The 20,290-nt window shown below is 38.3% G+C and overlaps 1 protein-coding gene across 1 annotated transcript in view; it reads right to left on the bottom strand.

The window, feature by feature from the left end:
* il11ra (interleukin 11 receptor, alpha) overlaps positions 1 to 19,422 on the bottom strand; it is a 193,397-nt gene extending 173,975 nt beyond the window's left edge. Inside the window, exon 1 of the mRNA XM_028805013.2 lies at positions 19,273 to 19,422. The gene's annotated coding sequence lies outside the window, so the exon portion shown is untranslated. The remainder of the gene's footprint in view (positions 1 to 19,272) is intronic.
* Between the last annotated feature and the right edge of the window lie 868 nt (positions 19,423 to 20,290).

Here is a 20,290-nt window from a genome sequence, read left to right as displayed (position 1 = left end):
TATACAACCTGACATTCACATATTGTAATCTGGATTATGGTACATTACAAAAAGTGTTTTCATTTTATTTCAGATATAATGTGTTTAACAAGTTCATTTGAGCGTAAACAAATGTAATGATGTAGGTATAGGTATCCTTCCTTTAATCAACATGGAAAATACATTAGCATATTAAATACAAAGGAGTCGGGGAGTCAGAGTCAGAAGTACCAGAGACTAAATAGAGTCAGAGTCACAGTTGGAGTCGAAGGATTTATCTACCAACTCCACGGCCCTGGTAGTTAAACTATTATGAAGAAGCATATAAAAACAGATATTTCCAGAGAATGTTAAGTTTTCTGTGACACATTGGAGGTGCAGGAATCTGAGAGGTCACTCTAGGTGTTCCAAGTAAAGAGTCTTGGAAAAAAAGAACAAGACTATTGACTGAACTGCCCTTGTTGGTTAAAAATAAAACCATTATAAACGTCTGAAAGCACAGTAGGAATTATACACAATAACAGTTCTCTGTATTATGGTCAGCCTAGTGGTCACAAATGGTGTACTTGGCAGGATACAAGGCCAGCTTGGCAGCTACACAAACCAAAAACTACTGTTGTAGGCCTTGGAGAGACCAGAGATACTCAGAAAGTATGAAATGGGTTGTTTGTGGTCAACACTAGTTTTTGGTAGTTGTTTTATTGATCTTGTCCACAGGCGACAGTTTAATAAATCGAATATCAGTTTTTTCCTGTAAAATGTATGTCATAACTAATCCATGTGTGGGGGAGGGAATCCTTATCAAACGTATGCAGTGATAATAGGTATGGAATGTAGTAAGCAGAAACACAATGCATTTCAGTAGGCATTATATGCAGCAGACTATTTAATTTTCTCTTTAGAAATTAAAATGGATGACATTTTAATATTTTTTAAGAGTTCAGACATATTAATGAAAACCAATCTTGCTTAAATGATCCGATTTTGTTGGAGAAGTCAGGCACCATAAACCACTATGTCTTTTGGCACAAAATGAACATAAAAAACTATTTTATAACCCTTACAGATCTAACTGTGAATCATGTGAGATTTTTGGCAGCTAGATGAGACTAACCCATTCAGAGGCAGAATGGGAAAAAGACATTTAACTTCACAGAGGGAAAAAAGGTTTGGCCTGACTAATTTCACTTCTTTAGTTTCAAACACGGCCCACACTTCCATCCATTCCAAACAGGGTAAGAAAGTTCATCACACACTGTACTGATTGGTATCAATAATACATTAAATAATAACAGATTTGGGTTGGGCATCACAGTTGCCCATCTTAATAAGTTTGCATATGCAAATAAAAAATCACTTTTAGAGTAAATGCAACCAGCTCTGTTGAAGTGAGTACCTGCAGAAAGCACTGAAACATGACCCTTTCAACAAATAATGAGAGCCACTATTAGCTGTGATTAAAGGGTTGAAAATGTGTCTTTAAACATCAACAGAAGTCACTGCTAGTGAAATTCAGCACGCCTTTCTTAAATACAAGAGGCCCTTGTATTGCTCGAGAGTTGCAGTCTGTGCAGACACAACAATGTCGTAACAGTACAGCCTTATCATAGGCGTACCTTGTGCAAATCCTAGCTTTTCAATAGTTGGCAACATTACCCAAAGCTTGCTTGTATTTTAATTTCAGTGGCTGCCATTCTCATTATACAGCTCCTGCAATATTTACAAACTACAGTACATATACACTCAGCCATGACTATGTATTTCTCTGCACAATAACAGACAGACAGATAGATACTGTGCTTTACTAACCTCAGCAAGAAATTATAGTGTAACAGCAGCCTGCACATATAAGCAGCAGTCAAATATACATAAAAACTACACAGAATAAAATCTACATAGTAAAACAAAACATTAATATTTCTATAATCTATTTGAAATGCACAAAATTAAAAGGCATTAGCCAGAAGATATCTTAAATATGAATAAATAAAGTGTAATTAATAACACAAAATTCTCAAACCCACTAAATCCAGTTCAGGGTCACAGGAGATGAAGCCTATTCAGGCAGCACTCTATGCAAGGCAGGAAACAGCACTAGTTAGGGTGTCAGTCCATTGTAAAACTTTCTCATGAACATACAGGTGCCAGTTTAGAATGGTCAGTTTATCTAATATGTATGTCTTTAGGAATTTGGAAAGAAAAGTAGAGTACCCTTTGGAAAACTCACACATTTGGTTGTGGGATTCCAAACCAAGATACCAGATCAATGATACAGCAACGCTACCCATTGTGCCACTGTGCCAGCCAAGGCATAGTAAATAATTGCTTTGATTATTGAATTATCTTGATTAATAATTTTTCAAATTAGTAATATACTCTATTAGGGTTATGGACAAAAATATAGGAATAATCAATGATATCTTAGAAGAAAATATGTATTCATATAACAGATGTGTGATATGTGACTTATTTGTACATACGTAAAGAACCCAAGAGGCAAATTTCTATATCAAGAGGAAGGGAAAACCAGGAAAAGAAGACCCCCAAGTAACTGGCCTAATTACAAAAGTGCCACAAGGAGGCATCAAGCTAGGCAACTGGTAAACTATCATTTTAAAATTCCTAGTCTCTTTAGAAGTTTAGAGGGCAACATTACTGCAGATCCTGGGAAGTGCAGTTTTAAAGGATATACTCTCTGACAGTTATGAGGCGAGTCTTGAAGTGGGGCGCAAGTTAAAGCACAGGCTCAGTAAATAGAGGCTAGGAATGTGCAAAGAAGATATAGTGTATACCCACATACACATACTGTATACAGAAAGCATTGTGACAGAGTCTAAATTTTGACTTTGAGTTTTTATTAAATTCCCATATCACTGAATATGCTCTGACAACTTTTTCTTATGTGCGTCTCACTGTGTTTTAGCACATGAAGCTGTATGCATAACTCATAATCTCAGGTGAAACATAAGGTCTTAGCACTCTAAATTTATGACTAGTATGATGCATGGTGGCGGCACGGTGGAGCAGTGGGTAGCGCTGCTGCCTCGCAGTTGGGAGACCTAGGGACCTGGGTTCGCTTCCCGGGTCCTCCCTGCGTGGAGTTTGCATGTTCTCCCCATGTCTGCGTGGGTTTCCTCCCACAGTCCAAAGACATGCAGGTTAGGTGCATTGATGATCCTAAATTGAGGAACTCAGTTCCAAAATCAGCTAAGTACAACAGATACATTTTGGAGATAAATAGGAAAATCTGGGTCCGTAAGCAAATTTTGAAACTAAATCCCTAAAACTATAGCGCTACACTGTTGCAGTTAGCAGGTTTTGAAGCTCAAACATATTTTTGGCACATGACCAAATGCATGAAAAGTGTCTGCGTGGGTTTCCTCCGGGCGCTCCGGTTTCCTCCCACAGTCCGAAGACATGCAGGTTAGGTGGATTGGCGATTCTAAATTGGCCCTAGTGTGTGCTTGGTGTGTTTGTGTGTGTCCTGCGGTGGGTTGGCACCCTGCCCGGGATTGGTTCGTGCCTTGTGCCCTGTGTTAGCTGGGATTGGCTCCAGCAGACCCCCGTGACCCTGTGTTCGGATTCAGCGGGTTGGAAAATGGATGGATGGATGGATGATGCATGGTATACTCTTAAGTCAAAAGGTATGATTTTTAACCATCAAAAATTTGAGGCACTTTGTGGTCCTTCAGAACTGGACTCAGTATTATTATTTCATTAAGCAAATGGATTGACAAGCTCTGTTGGCATGATTGTCCTTTTCTTGACAAAACTGGTCTAATGTTTTAACTGTTAGAGCTGCTGCTGAGATTTATTCTTTGTCCTATCATTTACTGCTTTTTAGGTACATTTACATGCAAGTAAAACCTGAATGCAACCTACTATCATCATCTTGCTTGTCTGTCTGTTCATACACATGAAAGAACTTAATGCCCAGCAGAATGTTTTTGTTGAAATTTGGCACACATACCCTTGAAGGATGTTTGTAGGGAAAGTTCTGTTGTTGTGATCTCAAATATAGCATGCTAAACAAATTTTGAAATTTCAGAAACTCCCACTGGCAATCTTTCTAAGTCTTCCACCTGAAAACAGAGGGCCATTCTATGCAAACCTCAATTACTGCTTGATTTAATTTTTCACTTTCACCTTTAGAGAGAGCTTGCATATTGCCCTCTTTCACATACTCTTGAGAGCAAAACAATACCCAAGCACAGTTGCACGTAGCCAGGAACTTACCATCACATGAACTGGTTGCGAGTATGGGTGGACTTCACCATAACACTCCATTATCATCATCATCACCACCTGAGTTGAAATCTACAGTCTATAAAAGCTATTACAGCCACCTCAAGCCTAATTTCACAAAGCTCACTTTTTAACTTTTATATACTGCTGCCACATATACAGTAGTATGATGACTTTTTTACCTGTTAATTCTGAATATGACTCGTTAAATCAACAAAATAACTACTGCTTTGAACATTTTTTGTAGAACACAAGGTGCCCTAAAACATGGTCAGACATAGAGGTGCCTAGTGTGGTCCAGTTTCTCCACACCAAGGGCACACACCCAGCTGAAATTCATCACCAAATGGTAGGGGCATATAATCCAGGAGTTTTGTCACAAAATCAAAAGAGTCTGGAGCAATGCCTCAGAGAAGAGAAAGACAGATGTTTCAGCTGAGGCACAAGCTGGGCACTCAAGCAGTTCTTCACATGAAGACAATGTGTTTTGGGTTAACTGTATGATGAGGCAAAACAGATACATTAAGCCTACTGATATTGTGGAGGAGCCTGCGGATTCAAGGAGCACACACTTCTCTGTAACCCACAGTTCATGGACAACATTGTACACACTATCAGTGTAGATTGTAAGCTCCTCTGCAGTGTAATTTAGCTTAACACATAAGTCTGCACCCTGTTAGCATTAATTCTACTCTCCGTACACATCTTTCATGTATTCCAACTCCTTTTAGTATGAATGTACCAACCTGTACTGAAAGAGCATTAGCCCTGACTTATATTTAGGTGTGAGTTAACTGAAGTACAAGATGAAAATAGCAGTTTCCAGCTTCTCCATACCTTTACTTGTTTTGCTATTTCATTTTGGTATTAAATTTTGTTAAAGCACTAGACCAATGGCTCTCAAACTCAGTCCTGGCCACCCCAAGAGACTGCAGGTTTTGTTCTAACAATATCATTTTACATTTCAAGATTCTCTTCTCTTATTCTGCATTCACAAAAGCGCAACAGTTCAGTTTTTGCAAGTGTAAGATATTTAGAAATATCTGTGTTTTTGGTAAAGCTATAAATGCGTAACTCTTTTTTTCTTTCAAATAATACACTTTTTATCTGTGTACAGTGGAACCTCGGTTCACGAACGTCTCAGTACACGTACAACTCGGTTTACGACCAAAAAGTTCGCCAAACTTTTGCCTCGGTTCACGACCACACACTCGGTATACGAACAAGCCAGGTTCCCTTTCGGTCTGTACATGCTCAGTCTCTCCCTGTGCATTTCCTGTGCAGAGAGCAAGAGAGAGAGCGAGAGAGCACGACACACACACATACACACACACACAGAGGCAGCGAGAGAGACAGAGGCACACACACAGGCAGCGGGAGACAGAGAGAGCAGCACACACACACAGGAGTGCTCTAGAGAGACACACACAGGCGCTCCAGGCTCACAAAAGAGAGAGGCGCGCATACACACACAGGCGCGGGAGAGAGAGGCGCGCACACACACAGGAGCACGCTAGAGAGACACACACAGAGGCAGAGACACACGCACACACACACAGGCGCGAGAGAGAGCGAGCGAGGCACGCATAAGGTTGAGAAGGCTTGTTTTTGTTTTCAGCTCTATTTACAGTGATCGGTTCGTAGCCTGCATTGTTGCAATGTTACTTTTCTTGGTGGTTTATTAAATTACGGATTTTTCAAATGTTCATTTTTTCCCCTGTGCTTAAAACTCATTAAAAAAAGTGTTTTTAACGAGCGGTTCCTAGCACTATAGCACGAACTATTGCAGTGTTAGTTTTCTCTGTTATTCAAGGTTTTCTCAGTGTTATTCAATGTTTTTACATTTAGTTTACCATTACGCTATGCATTCTATGGTATAATTAACTATATTTGTGCTTAAAAACTAAAAAATATATATATTTACATACAGTTCGTACGGTCTGGAACGGATTAATTGTATTTACATACAATCCTATGGGAGAAATTGCTTCGGTTCACGACCAACTCGGTTTACGACCAGAGTTTTGGAACGAATTATGGTCGTGAACCGAGGTTCCACTGTAGTTTCTTCCCTTATCTGTGTTCTTTTTTTTTTTTTTTTTTTTTTTAATATTTTTATTTTATTAATTTTCATTGTTATCATTCCATACAAACAGATCAATTTATAACCCAACAAATTTGAAAACAAATCAAACCCCACCCCTGAGAAGGAGAGCTTAGCTAAAGGAAAATTTCTTTAAGCTTTTTAATAAGGCAACATTAGACAAAAGAAGGGGAGAAGTAAATATCTATATAAATAAGAGATGGAGAAGGGAGTTAAATGCAATAATAATTATTTCTCTTATTCTAAAATAATATTGATTAAATTCTGCCATGTTTTGAAAAAATTTTGTACAGATCCTCTAACTGAAAATTTGATTTTTTCCAATTTCAAATAATATAAAACATCGGTTTCCCACTGACTTATAAGAGGAGAATTAGGATTCTTCCAATTTAACAAAATAAGTCTGCGTGCCAAGAGTGTAGTGAATGCAATCACCGTTTGCTTGTCCTTCTCCAATTCCAGTCCATCTGGAAGGACACCAAACACAGCTGTTAGTGGGTTAGGAGGGATTGTGATACTAAGGCTGTCTGAGAGGCACTTAAAAAATTTTTGTCCAAAATGATGTTAGTTTGGTGCAGGCCCAGAACATGTGACCCAGTGAGGCAGGAGCTTGGTTGCAGCGCTCGCAGGTTGGATCCTGGCCTGGAAACATTTTGGACAGTTTTAAGCGAGACAGATGAGCTCGATATATAATTTTTAGTTGAATAATTCTATGCTTTGCGCATATAGAACTCGAGTGAATTCTCTGCTTTGCTACCTTCCACTCCTTTTCTGATATATTGATTAAGAGATCTTCTTCCCAATGTCCTCTTGGATCTTTGAAAGGTAGGGACTCTAATAAGATTTTATATATTGCGGAAATAGTGTTTGTTTCCTCGGAATTGAGCAGTATTTTTTCCAGCATTGTGGAGGGTGCAAGGTGGGGGAAATCGGGCAATTTCTGTTTAACAAAATTTCTAATTTGAAGATAGTAAAAGAAATGTGTAGCTGGGAGGTTAAATTTTGAACGTAATTGTTCAAAAGATGTAAATATGTTGTCTATATAAAGATCTCTGAGCATTTTAATCCCAAAACTTTTCCAGCTATTAAAAACTGGATATACTTGCGAAGGTTGAAAGAGGTGGTTCTCTTGCAGAGGTGCCACTGATAAAAGATTTTCCATCTTAAAATGCTTCCTAATTTGGTTCCATATTCTGAGTGAGTAAAGCACAATTGGGTTATTAGTATATTTGCGATAACTTTCATTTATTGGAGAGCAGAGCAGGGAATATAAAGAAGTACTACAGGATTTTACTTCTATTGCGGACCAAGCCTGTGTATGTGCATTTATTTGTGTCCAGGTTTTTATGGCTAGTATGTTTGCTGCCCAGTAATAAAACTGAAAATTAGGTAAAGCCATGCCACCTTCTGCCTGAGGTCTTTGTAGGGTCGCTCTTCGGATACGTGGGTGTTTTGAGTTCCAAATGAATGAGGTTATTATTGAATCTAACTGTTTAAAAAACGATTTATTGATATATATTGAAATGTTTTGAAATAAAAAGAGAAGTTTAGGAAGGATATTCATCTTAACAATGTTAATTCTTCCGGCTAGAGTGAGATGAAGGGTTGACCATCTATGCAAGTCTTGCTTAATTTTTTCCATACAGACGCCAAAATTTTGTTGATAAAGAGCTTTATGTTTACTTGTGATATTTACCCCTAGGTATTTAAACTGATCTGCTATGGTAAAAGGTAGGGTGTCTAATTTAATATTATATGCTTGTGAATTCACTGGAAAGAGTATACTTTTATTCAGATTAATTCTAAGACCAGATATCTTTTGAAATTCTGTTAGTGCTGTTAAAACAGCAGGGACAGTGTTTTCTGGGTCCGATATATATAAGACCATATCATCTGCATATAGAGAAATTTTCTGTTCCAGTCCTTCTCTGACAATCCCCTTTATCTGATAAGAATTTCGGCAGTGAACCGCCAGTGGTTCAATAGCGATTGCAAACAACAGTGGCGACAAGGGACATCCTTGTCTGGTACCACGTTCTAGTTTAAAGTAGTCTGAGCAAATGTTATTAATACAAACTGAAGCTTCTGGACTGGTATACAGTAGTTTGATCCAAGCACAAATATTCGGGCCAAACCCAAATTTCTCCAATGCAGTGAAAAGGTAATTCCATTCGATCATGTCAAATGCCTTTTCTGCGTCTAATGATAGTAATATCTCTGGGGTGTTTGATTTTGCTGGTGAATATATAACATTAAACAAGCGTCGGATATTTGAAGATAGATGTCGGCCTTTAATAAATCCAGTTTGATCTTGTGATATTACCGAGGGCAGCACTTTCTCCATCCTTCTAGCTAGGATTTTTGAGAGTATCTTAACATCATTATTCAGGAGTGAAATTGGTCTATATGATGCACATTGTAACAAGTCCTTATTTTGTTTAGGAAAGACGGTGATTAATGCTTGTCGAAATGTTTGAGGTAGTATTTGGTGGTCTTTAGCTTCTGTAAATGTTACCAATAAGAGTGGAGCTAGCTGAGTGGAGAATTTCTTATAAAACTCTACGGGGTAACCATCAGGGCCTGATGATTTCCCGCTTTGTAGTGACTTTATAGCGTCTAGTAATTCTGTTAGCGTTAGAGGTTTATCCAGTTCCTCAGCACTTAAAGCATCTATTTGTGGTATTTGTGAATTATCCAGAAATGCATTAGATTGCGTGTTGTCTTCTTTGGGCTCGGTGGAATATAAAGACTTATAGTAATCTCTAAATGTGTGCATTATTTTATTATGGTCGATGATTTCTTCTCCATTCTTGTTGGTGATTACTGGTATTGCATTGTGAACTTCTTGTTTATGAATTTGTTGAGCTAAAAGCTTATTAGCTTTTTCTCCGTGTTCATAGTAATGCTGTCTAGACTTATAAATAAGTTATCTGTGTTCTAATAATGACATTTAACAATGAGCAAAGCAGATACCCAGGCAATCAAAACTAAATGCTGAAAGACTACATCCTTTTCAGCATCAGACCCACCTATGTGTTCATTAGTAATTAATATATTAAATAACCAGAACACCTGGAAAGCAGAATGAAAATCATAATAATGAGGAACATCTTAAAAGCCAAGCTAAAAAAGAAAAAAACCTGAAATGATCTCCAGGTAACATACTTAAATGCTTGGTACACTCAAGAGATTTACCAAACTTATTTTTTTAAATTTCTGCATTGACCTCAAAACACAGAAACTGGGAAGTAATAGTTTGCTTCATTTGGCTAGGAGTCTAATTGAAAACAGAACTTAGTTGGAGGAAAAACGCAGGGCTGAGTTTGAGAACCACTGCATGAGACAAACACTAGAAGAGTGTGTTACACACAAATAATGTAAGGTAAATAGCAAAGGTGGTCACGATTTAAAAAAAGATAATTAAGAAAACATCAGTTAAAAAAATAATTAAGAAAATATAATGTGTCAGTCAGTCAGTCATTTTCCAACCCACTATATCCTAACACAGGGCCATGGGGGTCTGCTGGAGCCAATCCCTGCCAAAACAGGGCACATGGCAGGAACAAACCCCGGGCAGGGTACCAGCCCACAGCAAGGCACACACACACACACACACACACACCAAGCACACACTAAGGGACAATTTAGGATCGCCAATGCACCTAAGTTAAATGTCTTTGGACTGTGGGAGGAAACTGGAGCAGCCAGAGGAAACCCATGCAGACACGGGGAGAACATGCAAACTCCACACCGGGAGGACCCGGAAAGCGAACCCAGGTCTCCTTACTGCGAGGCAGAAGCGCTACCACTGCGCCACCCAAATATAATGTGTATAAGATGCTAAATTGGCCATAATATATGTTTGGTGAGTGTTCACCCTGTGATGGACTGGCACTCTGTCCAGGATTTGTCCCTGACCTACTGGTGTTATCTGGACAGTGGGTAGACTGTGTGGCCATGGGAAGCTAGTAGTTGTTGTACAAGATTAAGCTCAGTGGATTTTCAAGAGACACACATAGCAGCAAGCCTCCCCCGAGCGGTTAGCATTACACAAAAGCAGTCTGGATCTCCTCAGCAAAGATGCTTAAAGTAGTTATTAGACATAGAATATGCTGTGGAATTTAATAAAATACATGAACAGCAAATAGAACCAGAAAAAAAACAGATTTAATAATTTTAAATACTTAAATAAACATCCTGTTAAGAAATTCACAAGTTACATCTTTTACAAACATATTTTTGTTCACTTCTGCATTTGTTGAAAGCCAGAATTGAATATACAGTACACAGTGTTTTGAAAGGCACACTCACATGCAACAATGTTGCTTTTCCACAACTTACTTTAACAACATTTAATTTACATAAAGTGGGTTAAAAGCAATAAAACACCAGTGTGTATGTGCCAAGCAGGCATGTTTGCCACATTATGGTTATAAATAAATGTAATAGAATGTATGCCAAACGAATATAAGATCCAGGTGTTGAATATATTGGTTTAGAACACATATGGTGTTAATTGTCTAACAAATATATTCTGTTTCTAAGCATACCTTCATCAAGATTGTGCTCTTAAATAATATGCGTAAATGAAGCCAAAAAGGATTGTGCCTTCAGAGAATAATGAAACAAACACAACATGCCAATTTTTGGGGATCTTCCCATAAACCCCACAGTTCACTTTCACTTACACCATCTGTTAGTCTTGTGGGAATCTGAACATAAACTGGACAACAAAGAAGATAAAAGCTATTAGCTGCATTGTTTACAATATATCACAAAATGCAAAGAGGGCATTTCAGTAACAAAAAAGGGAAGGGTCAAAACAGGCAAAGGTCAGTACACTAATAAAGGCCAGAAAGACCGTGGGGAGCAGGCAACCACCAAAAATCAAAAAAACAAAACAAGCAGTCCAGCGAGCCAAAAAAAAAATGAAAAGGTCAGAGTGTACAGTAAGAGAAGAAACACAATGGTAGTGAACTCATTGAAGTGGCTCAAATAAAACCAAGGCTTGTTAAATTAATTAGCCAAACCAAAGGCAAATGTCAGCAAGCCACTACAAATGCTGCCAGCAGAAGACAAGCCATGGCCTATAGAGAATCATGACGGAATCACATTCTCAGGTTCTTGGGGATTGGAGAGGTAGAGCTTACACAGCACATCATTTTTGATGGGATTGGAGTGATCATTATAAGAGTTACAGTCTAATAATAGAAATGCTCCCTGTTTATGTTACTGGATATATAAACAATCACAAGAGATAAATAACTTCATAAAAACAGAACAGGATATTATTATACTTAATCATCTCATTCCAACACAACTCTCCAGTAAAGAGTATACAGTTATTAGAAGACATGGAAGATGCATAGGGAGAGCAGGCTAACTTCTCAAGTGTTCATAAGGGGAAAACAGATGTATTTACAGTCTGAAAATAGGAACGAGGAAAGCATTAAACTTTGTTGAAGATGACATAGTTATGGAGCATCTATTCACCTTTATGTTTCAAATGGATTGTCAAGTCTTCACATACTGTATTACCAGGGTTTTATGTCGACACAGCATATTCATAATCTAAGCCAGTGGTTCCCAACCTTCTCTATGCACTGTACCCCTAGAAAACGTTTGATTTATTGTCGCGCCTCCTACAAAAGTAATATCACATCTGAAGATGAAGAAGTCAAATTTCTCATTTTTGACACCTCAATTTGAACCATTCAGTACTGCGAGTGAACAGATTTAACTAAAAAACAAAATAAGCTTTTAACTCAGTGCATAAAATATAAATATAAATTGAGCAATTTTTTTTATAAATTTCAATATTCTTATAAATGTGTTCCCCGTGAAGCTTAGACACTCAATTGGAGATCTAGGGCTTGGGGTATGCCATGAAGCATCAAGTGCTACAAGGAAATGACACACAACAATCAAGGGGTTTGGGGGGATTGTAGACCCCGTAAAGCAATTGGTTCTGGCACACTGCTAAGCAATGAAACATGTTCAACAAGCTTTGTCCCCCGATAACTGCAGTTCAAAAACATATGCGCCGCACAGTTACAATTGCTACACTACTTGGCAGGATCGCCAGCAGGAAAGATGGGCAGAGTGGAGTGTAAAACATCAGCTGTTGCATCCAATTCAGTCCCACTTGTCCCTACCCAAGCAAAAATTTAATCAAACATCGAAAACAGTCATTTTTCACCATTAGAGCTTACACAGAAATCAATACAAGATCTTGCCCATCTCTGTGGATTACTGCAAGGTCCAAATTCCATTTTCTTAAAAAAAGTTATTTGCCTTTTATGAACACTACACCTGCAGCAAGAAACCCGTGAGAATGCACACTTCTGTGTCTCATTCACAAGTGACAACTTCATGTGCAATACTCGATTCTTTTCATATTGTACAACAGGAGCATCAACTAATAAATCCATCCATCCATTTTCCAACCCGTTGAATCCGAACACAGGGTCACGGGGGTCTGCTGGAGCCAATCCCAGCCAACACAGGGCACAAGGCAGGAACCAATCCTGGGCAGGGTGCCAACCCACCGCAGGACGCACACAAACACACCCACTCACCAAGCACACACTAGGGCCAATTTAGAATCGCCAATCCACCTAACCTGCATGTCTTTGGACTGTGGGAGGAAACCGGAGCGCCCGGAGGAAACCCACGCAGACACGGGGAGAACATGCAAACTCCACGCAGGGAGGACCCGGGAAGTGAACCCGGGTCCCCAGGTCTCCCAACTGCGAGGCAGCAGCGCTACCCACTGCGCCACCGTGCCGCCCTCAACTAATAAATGATCTTATACAGTAAATGATGGCACACTTCAAGACACCGATTGCACCACGACAAAGTCTGACAACGCACCCCACTCAATTTTGCCAAATTGTGATGCAGCCTTTCCTAATTGTCATAGTCCTGTGGGAACTCCTGTTCTAAGATGTGCAGAAGCAATTAAAATTCAAATAAAACGTTAGCTTATATAGAAGAAAGTGTTGAATATAAATTGGGGGATTTTATGCTCAGGCTCTAAAATGTGCCAGTAAGGCTGTATCTGAAGTATTGTGGGCAATTATTGTTACCACACAGCAAGAAAGACATAACAACACTTGAAGCTGCAACCAGATGCATTCTAAGACTTAAGAACATGCTCTGCTCTGACAGACTCAGAGAATTAAACCTGTTTACTCACAAGCAGAGTAGACTCTGTGGGGACCTCATCCAGGTCTTCAAAATTCTCAATGGCATTAATACAGCAGATTCAGAAGAATTCATGTTTAAGCGCACCAGTGGAAATTGAGGGGAGGTGCATTTAAAACCAAAGCCAGAAAGCACGTTTTTATTCAAAGAGTTGTGGGAATCTGGAACAAACTACCAAGACATGTAGTGGAAGAAGAAACCTTGGCAACTTTTAAGAAATATCTGGTGAGATATTGGGAAGCTTAGCTATTAGCTAAACAAATAACCTTGATGGATTGAATAGTCTCTATTCATTTGTTAAATTTCTTATGTTATTAAGTTCACAGTTTATCTTGTTACACTTACAGTATTTTTACCACACAGGTACTCATATATTCACATGATCAGTAGTTTCAGATCACATGCCTGTTGTGGCCTTTAGAAAGTGTTGGCTTTAAGAAAAATCTGCTGTTAAAGCAATCGTCACACTACCTGACTTTTTCGGCAATTTTCAGTTATTGCCTTCACTAAAATAATCCTCTAGAGTCAAAAACACACACAGTGTGCACCTGCCACCAATTTTAGAATGTGACTGTTATATTTAAGGGTGTATACCCTGGTACATGTTTATTTTCATATTTTGTGCCTTCTTTTTTAATTCAAAGTATTATTTTTCTTATGTTGATTGTAATTAGGTATGTTTGGTAATATTGTGCTCTTTATTACCAATATGTATTATGTTGTTCTCCTATGCTCCTTGTGTTCCGTGGGTGGTACTGAAAGAGGCATGGCCACATTGACATCACCACTCTAGCCGGTTAAGTCCTAGAGAAAAGAATCTCCGAGGTTGTGCATTGAAAATTTGTAGGAGTCTCTTGGTCAATTGTCTTTATTGCTTCTTCTTTAAATTTCTTTGGACTGGTGAGCTTTCTCGTCTGGATTGTTCTAAAGTTCTAACATCCTAGTTCCTTGACTATTTTTCTACTCATTCTGATTTTATTTCTCGATTGTGTTTTCAGATTTGTTCACTGTGGATTTCCTTTCAATCAACTCCGTTTTGCTCTTTTGAGCTTTTTTGATACATTTCTATTTTTTTTGTAATTAAACATATTCATTTATAAAAATTAATTGTTTTGATTTATCAATCCAAAGTTATTCACAGATACATTTGAGGTATTTTGAACTATAAAAGCCAGTTGCCCCATGTTCAAGGCCTTATTGGGTTGAAGCCTGCAGTTAGCAGTTGGAAGGCTTGCTGTTTGGGGTGAGGCCAGTGAGGATCGGAGCCTGCTTTGGTGGCACTTTCTGGAAGCCTCCACCCCTTTTATTATGGTAATAATTTCTGTCCATGGCATTGACTCGATCACAGTACTGTAACTAGCCACATCATAAAGGCTTGACTGGTCGCAAGTAATGGGATGGGCTCCTATGTTTGTGAGAGCTGACAACCATTGAGTGCTCAGCTGGAAGTACAATGCATATAACATCAACAAGTACAGAAATGCCCAGTAAATTCTACAAAAATTAGACCAGATAAGAACAAAGACAGCCACAAGAAATGAAGGAAAGCAGGTGTTTTGAACCACGTAAACAGTTTGTGACACTATGAGGACGACGCAAATGTCTATTCAACATTTCATTATTGTCAAACCTCAAAAGATTGGAAAAAAGGAAAACAAAATGTTTCACGTTGACTAGATACCAAAATGCATCAACCTTGCAATACTTTGTGCTGCAGTGGGAAATTTGAAACTAATGGGAATTCACGAGGAAGTATAAATTCCGTCTTCCTATGTAAAATCTAGTCATGTCATCTGATATCCTCAAGGCAGCGAGATCCAGCAATTACAGTTGTTAAGTATGACATGCTCTCCAACTGGAAGTCATATAGTGCAACAGTGGCCTAATCGACAATTTGCGCAGTACATAGAGACTCGGAGCCATGTAGTGACCCTTACTAGTATCACAGTAATGTGTGCTGATGACAGTTCCCTTCTGAATGAAAAAGCTCAAAACATTTTAGAGTGTTCAAATTCAACCCACAAAGCCACGCAAAGTACAAAATATTCAAAATGTAGTCTAGCCAAATCAATACAGATATTTTTGGCACAGTCCCACAACATACAAAATTGTAAGATCTAACTTGGGAAGACTTAGAATAGTTTTGAAAAATAATGATAAATGGAACCTAAACATTCATCTTGGTAACAAGCCCTTCTCAGTTCATTTTAAACGCATTTGCTTTACTCTCACCTTTATTAGATTAAATAGTGTGTCTCAAACCTTCGTTTGTATTTTATTTTAGCTTGGAAATAACCTTTACTTTCTTTACTTTTGCAGAGGCATACTGACACAGCCTTACAATGGAGCTTCTTTGGCAATTGCATGCCATGAAACACCAACTCCTAATGTGAGGTGTCTTTTAATAACACACATTTGTCAAACATGCTTGATGGACTGAGTACTCTCTTCTCTTTTGTTCCCTCAGCTCTGTAAAACCTGAACACTATTCTAACTTATTCAACTTTCACATTGTTTGAGATTAAAGAGTTTTTTGTTAAAAACCTTTTGAAATATTTAAAATCTGCATATAATTCATTCATAGGATTTTAAAATACACACTCCAGTCTACATCTATATCCTAATGCAGTAAAGCAAGTTATTTAATTTGGAAAAGCAACAACAAAAACAAAGGGAAAAGACACAGAAGGGATGAAAGGAAAAGCTCCTAACTTCACATAATGTGCATATAACGATTTAACTCCAAAAAATATCATAAAATTAGAAAGAATGAGAAAAAAAGACTTTGCTTTGCATCACCAAATTAGTTATATCTAAAACTAAAACCAACATCAAATAAGGAATATGTAAAATTAACAAGCCTTCCTTCCATCCGTCCATTTTCAAACCTGCTTATCTTGAGCAGGACCATGGGGAATCTACAGCCTCTCCCAGCAAGCATTGGGAGCAAGGCAGGAACAATCCCTGGATGGGGTGCTAGTCCATCACAGGGTGAAAACACACACACACACAAACAACAGAGCTAATTTTGCAATGCCAGTTCCCCTATGCTGCATATGGGAGGAAACCGGAGCACCCGGAGGTTAATAACCCTTTCAAATACTGTATATATTTTTCAGAAGGAACATGTGCACAAAAAGACAGAACAATCCTTCAAGAAATGTTGAATCACAGGAGCACTTGATGATGCATAAATTGATATATTTTAGGGACAGTTGGAAAATTCTAATCCTTTCTGTCAACAGGCCCAAGACTGTGACTGGAGATAAAACACTGTTGTTGAGTGGAGAGATAACAGTGGAGATCAGAATTGAATTTTAAGTGAATTGGTAACTTGAGCATTACTGATTAACAAAATTATTTACCAGTCCTTTTTTTAATCCAGATTGGGTAGTTGTAAATCAAGAATTAGGTTGGCAGTATATTCAATCTTAAATTCGTAAAAATCAGTAAATGAAGGATTCTGATACAAGGAGTTAACACTAATGAGAATATAAAAGAAAAACAAATAAATTTCGGGTATCTCACAATCTTATCATTCATATATCTGAAAATAGCATTATACAAGGTGATACTTTTATTTAAACTTTTAATTTAGTGTGTTCTACAACAACAACAACAATGTATTTCTTGTATGGCCCAAAATCACAGAAGGAATGCTAAAATGGACTTCAATGGACCCTGTTTTTTGACAGTACCCCAGCCTCGACTGTCTAAGAAGACAAGAAAAAAACTTTGTAAGGAAAAAAAAATGGAAGAAATTGTGGGAATGGCAATATTGAGAGAGAGAGAGAACCCCTTTGATTTAGGGTGGGCGTGCAATGGGTGTCAAAAAATTGTATAAATACAATACACAGAACAGAACACAAGTAATCCTCATCACAGAGTTGAATAGACATTCTATCTTTGCCATCTCAGAAATACAATACCAGAGAACAAACAACTTTGTTCTTACACAGCACTCCCCACCAAGTGCTGGCACAGAGCACCATGTCAATTTTCAAAGCAAAACACAAGAATAGATTATATCACTCACTAAATACAGAACTATCACAGGTAAGAGTCCTTCTACTGGAAATGTGGCGTAATGGATGACCCTTAGAGTTTAATACTCAATGGTTCAAACACTTTCAAAACATGTACAAATTGCAAATTTATGAGGTTAAGCTTTTATAAAAACATACCATCTTTGGGGTTCTACGGGCTAAGTGGACTAATGGCAAATCAGTAGATTTTAATACATAAGGTGAATGGTTTAATCACTTCAAACACATTTCTGAATTGCAAAAGATAAACAGTTCACTGTTACATTCTTAACAATTTAGCTATAGCTCTCTAGTCTTTGAAATGGCAGCCTCGAATACTCTCATACCACTACATGCTACACAAGACCAATATTGTTAAACAAAGGAAATTGTCTCTGGACATTTGTCACTGAAATACGTCAGCAAATAATGTTAGATATGTTACAGGAAAACTCCTTAACATTTTCGGGGTCATGGTGTCATTAAAATGAATAAATTTGCCTTTGCGACATACTTCGCGATATACGTACGTCTGCTTGTTACGCAGAACGTAACAAATCTATTTTACAGTGTTTTTCCCGTCCTTGTTTAAAATGTACGCATAAAAGTGTTAATTACGAATGACTTTTTCTTGGCTGGTCTGATTTAGGCAGCTTTAACAAGTCCAGAGTTGATAGTGGAAGTTATTGTCGGTTTTTTCATTCGTGTTAACTATTGTTTAACACGCCGTTCTTCTGTAAAGTGAGGCAACCTACCAAAGCACTCTTGAAAAATTGATAAGTACAGAAAACACGCCCCGGAGGCAAAGCTAACTTTATTTATTTAGAACTTCTTAAGTATAAATAAACGAAAAAAAGAAATAAAGTAAATATTTGCATACAACAAGAAATAAGAAGTCAAAACGACTTTGAGCAATGTATGTGGCTTTTACGATCCCGTTAAAAGTCCACCTCTGCTTTTGAAGTCTCTTCATTAAGGTTTGGAAAAGCAGAACGCTGGAGCCCGAACCTTTACCGAAAGAAATGGTCCGTGGACGGGATGCCACTGTCTAACAAAGTCGCTTTTTGTGTGGAAATATGTTTTCTTTTTTGCCCAAGCGAATAAACAAACCAAACTACCAAAATAAAACTACACAGGCACAAGATTCCTGCACTTCGAGTTTTTATGCCTTCTGAAAGTAAATCTTGGGGACTCGCAGTCATACTGCCGTTTTAAAAATGTTCTTTTAGCAGAGATTAAAGAATAATTTAACCCAGGTTCTGAAAATACTTTAATTGATTGACAATTTACACGAGCAGCAGGAAAGTGGATAGCCTGTTTTACAAAGGGGGGTGGTCGGGAAGGGGCTGTGTTGCCGGCTGTAGTGGACAACGTGCACTTATTTCTCAGACTGATCAAGAAGTTCGATTTCAGATACACAAACCGATCGCTACGCTTCAACTAAGTTCTGTTCTGTTCTTGCTTCTCCACCCAAACTCTTTTTGGCGCACAAAATCACACCCACTTCGAAAGTGCAATGATTTACTTAAAGGAATCTCCAACGATGAAGGCGGCTGTGCAGTTGGGACAACACGCGCACTTGAGAGATCGCCGCTCCGGTCTGAGGATAACTTTACGGACTGCTCTTCGGATACTCTACTCCGGCACCCACCGTTCAGCGTTTCGCTCCCCTCATACACCCATTCTTTCGTATATCCCCGGGTCAAAACTTACCTTATTTGTTCAGTATGTTATCCATTATATAAATCCCATCTTTGATTCTTTTCACTGGCACATTCCCCGAGTATTCGGCTCAAAAAAACATACCAAGTTTTGCCTTGGACAGGATGTCAAAGAGGGTGTCGAGAGATGGAGAGCCTATTGGAGGAGCTTCACATCAATCAAACTGAGACTCGGGAGTTCCTGCGTGAGGAAATTCCATGCCGCGGAATCGACGAGCCGGGAACAGTAAATCAGTGCTCCCTAATCTGTGTGACTATGGCGAATGAGATTAGCTATAGTTAACTCGACTATTACTACGTTTAGACTGTAAAGGAATCGCTGCAAACAAAATATCAGATACAACATTTACTGTATTGTATATGTATGTTATATCGGTAAAATACTTTTAATTGTGTGAAAGCTGTACGTGCGTCCGTCTTTACTCTAAACCGCTTTGCTCAGTTTTTGTTGAGAGGAGAACAGCAGGCTGTCCTAGCAACATCGACCGCAGGCATCAAGGCAGAAACTAAACTACCGAGAATTTTTATTACCGCCAGTTAACCTGTACGTACGTCTGTTTACATTTAGATGTATTTAAATAGCAGACACTTTTTATCCAAAGAGACTTACAAAAGGGGTCAACATAATCGAGTAAACATCCGGAAGGTTGTTCCTAGGAACAAGTGTTACAGGACAACGTTACAGGATTCATAATCAAAAATGAACAGCTCGGAACAAAATATAGTTACAACTCTTTAAAAATCATAATTTCGGACAGAAATGCACTAAACCAGAGAATCCTTAAACGCTTCTTAAACACATCGAGGGAGTCAGAAGTAGTAATGGAGGTAGGCAGCACAAGTTCTTCAATGACACTTCTTGTTCCTTGACTGGGTTGTGTGGTTCCTTGTAAAACTCTTGCTTAACAAACCACCATTTCATTCTAGGAAAGGTTCTTTATGCTTTGAAAAAGTTTCTTGTGTAAAAAAACAACAGAAATCTTTAATTTATTCTAGGCAACCTAGCAGGA

The sequence above is a fragment of the Erpetoichthys calabaricus genome, chromosome 7 (genome assembly GCF_900747795.2).
Source record: "Erpetoichthys calabaricus chromosome 7, fErpCal1.3, whole genome shotgun sequence".
Lineage (NCBI taxonomy): Eukaryota > Metazoa > Chordata > Cladistia > Polypteriformes > Polypteridae > Erpetoichthys > Erpetoichthys calabaricus.
The sequence above is the reverse complement of the archived record's forward strand: the minus strand, read 5'-3'. Positions and strand labels throughout refer to the sequence as shown.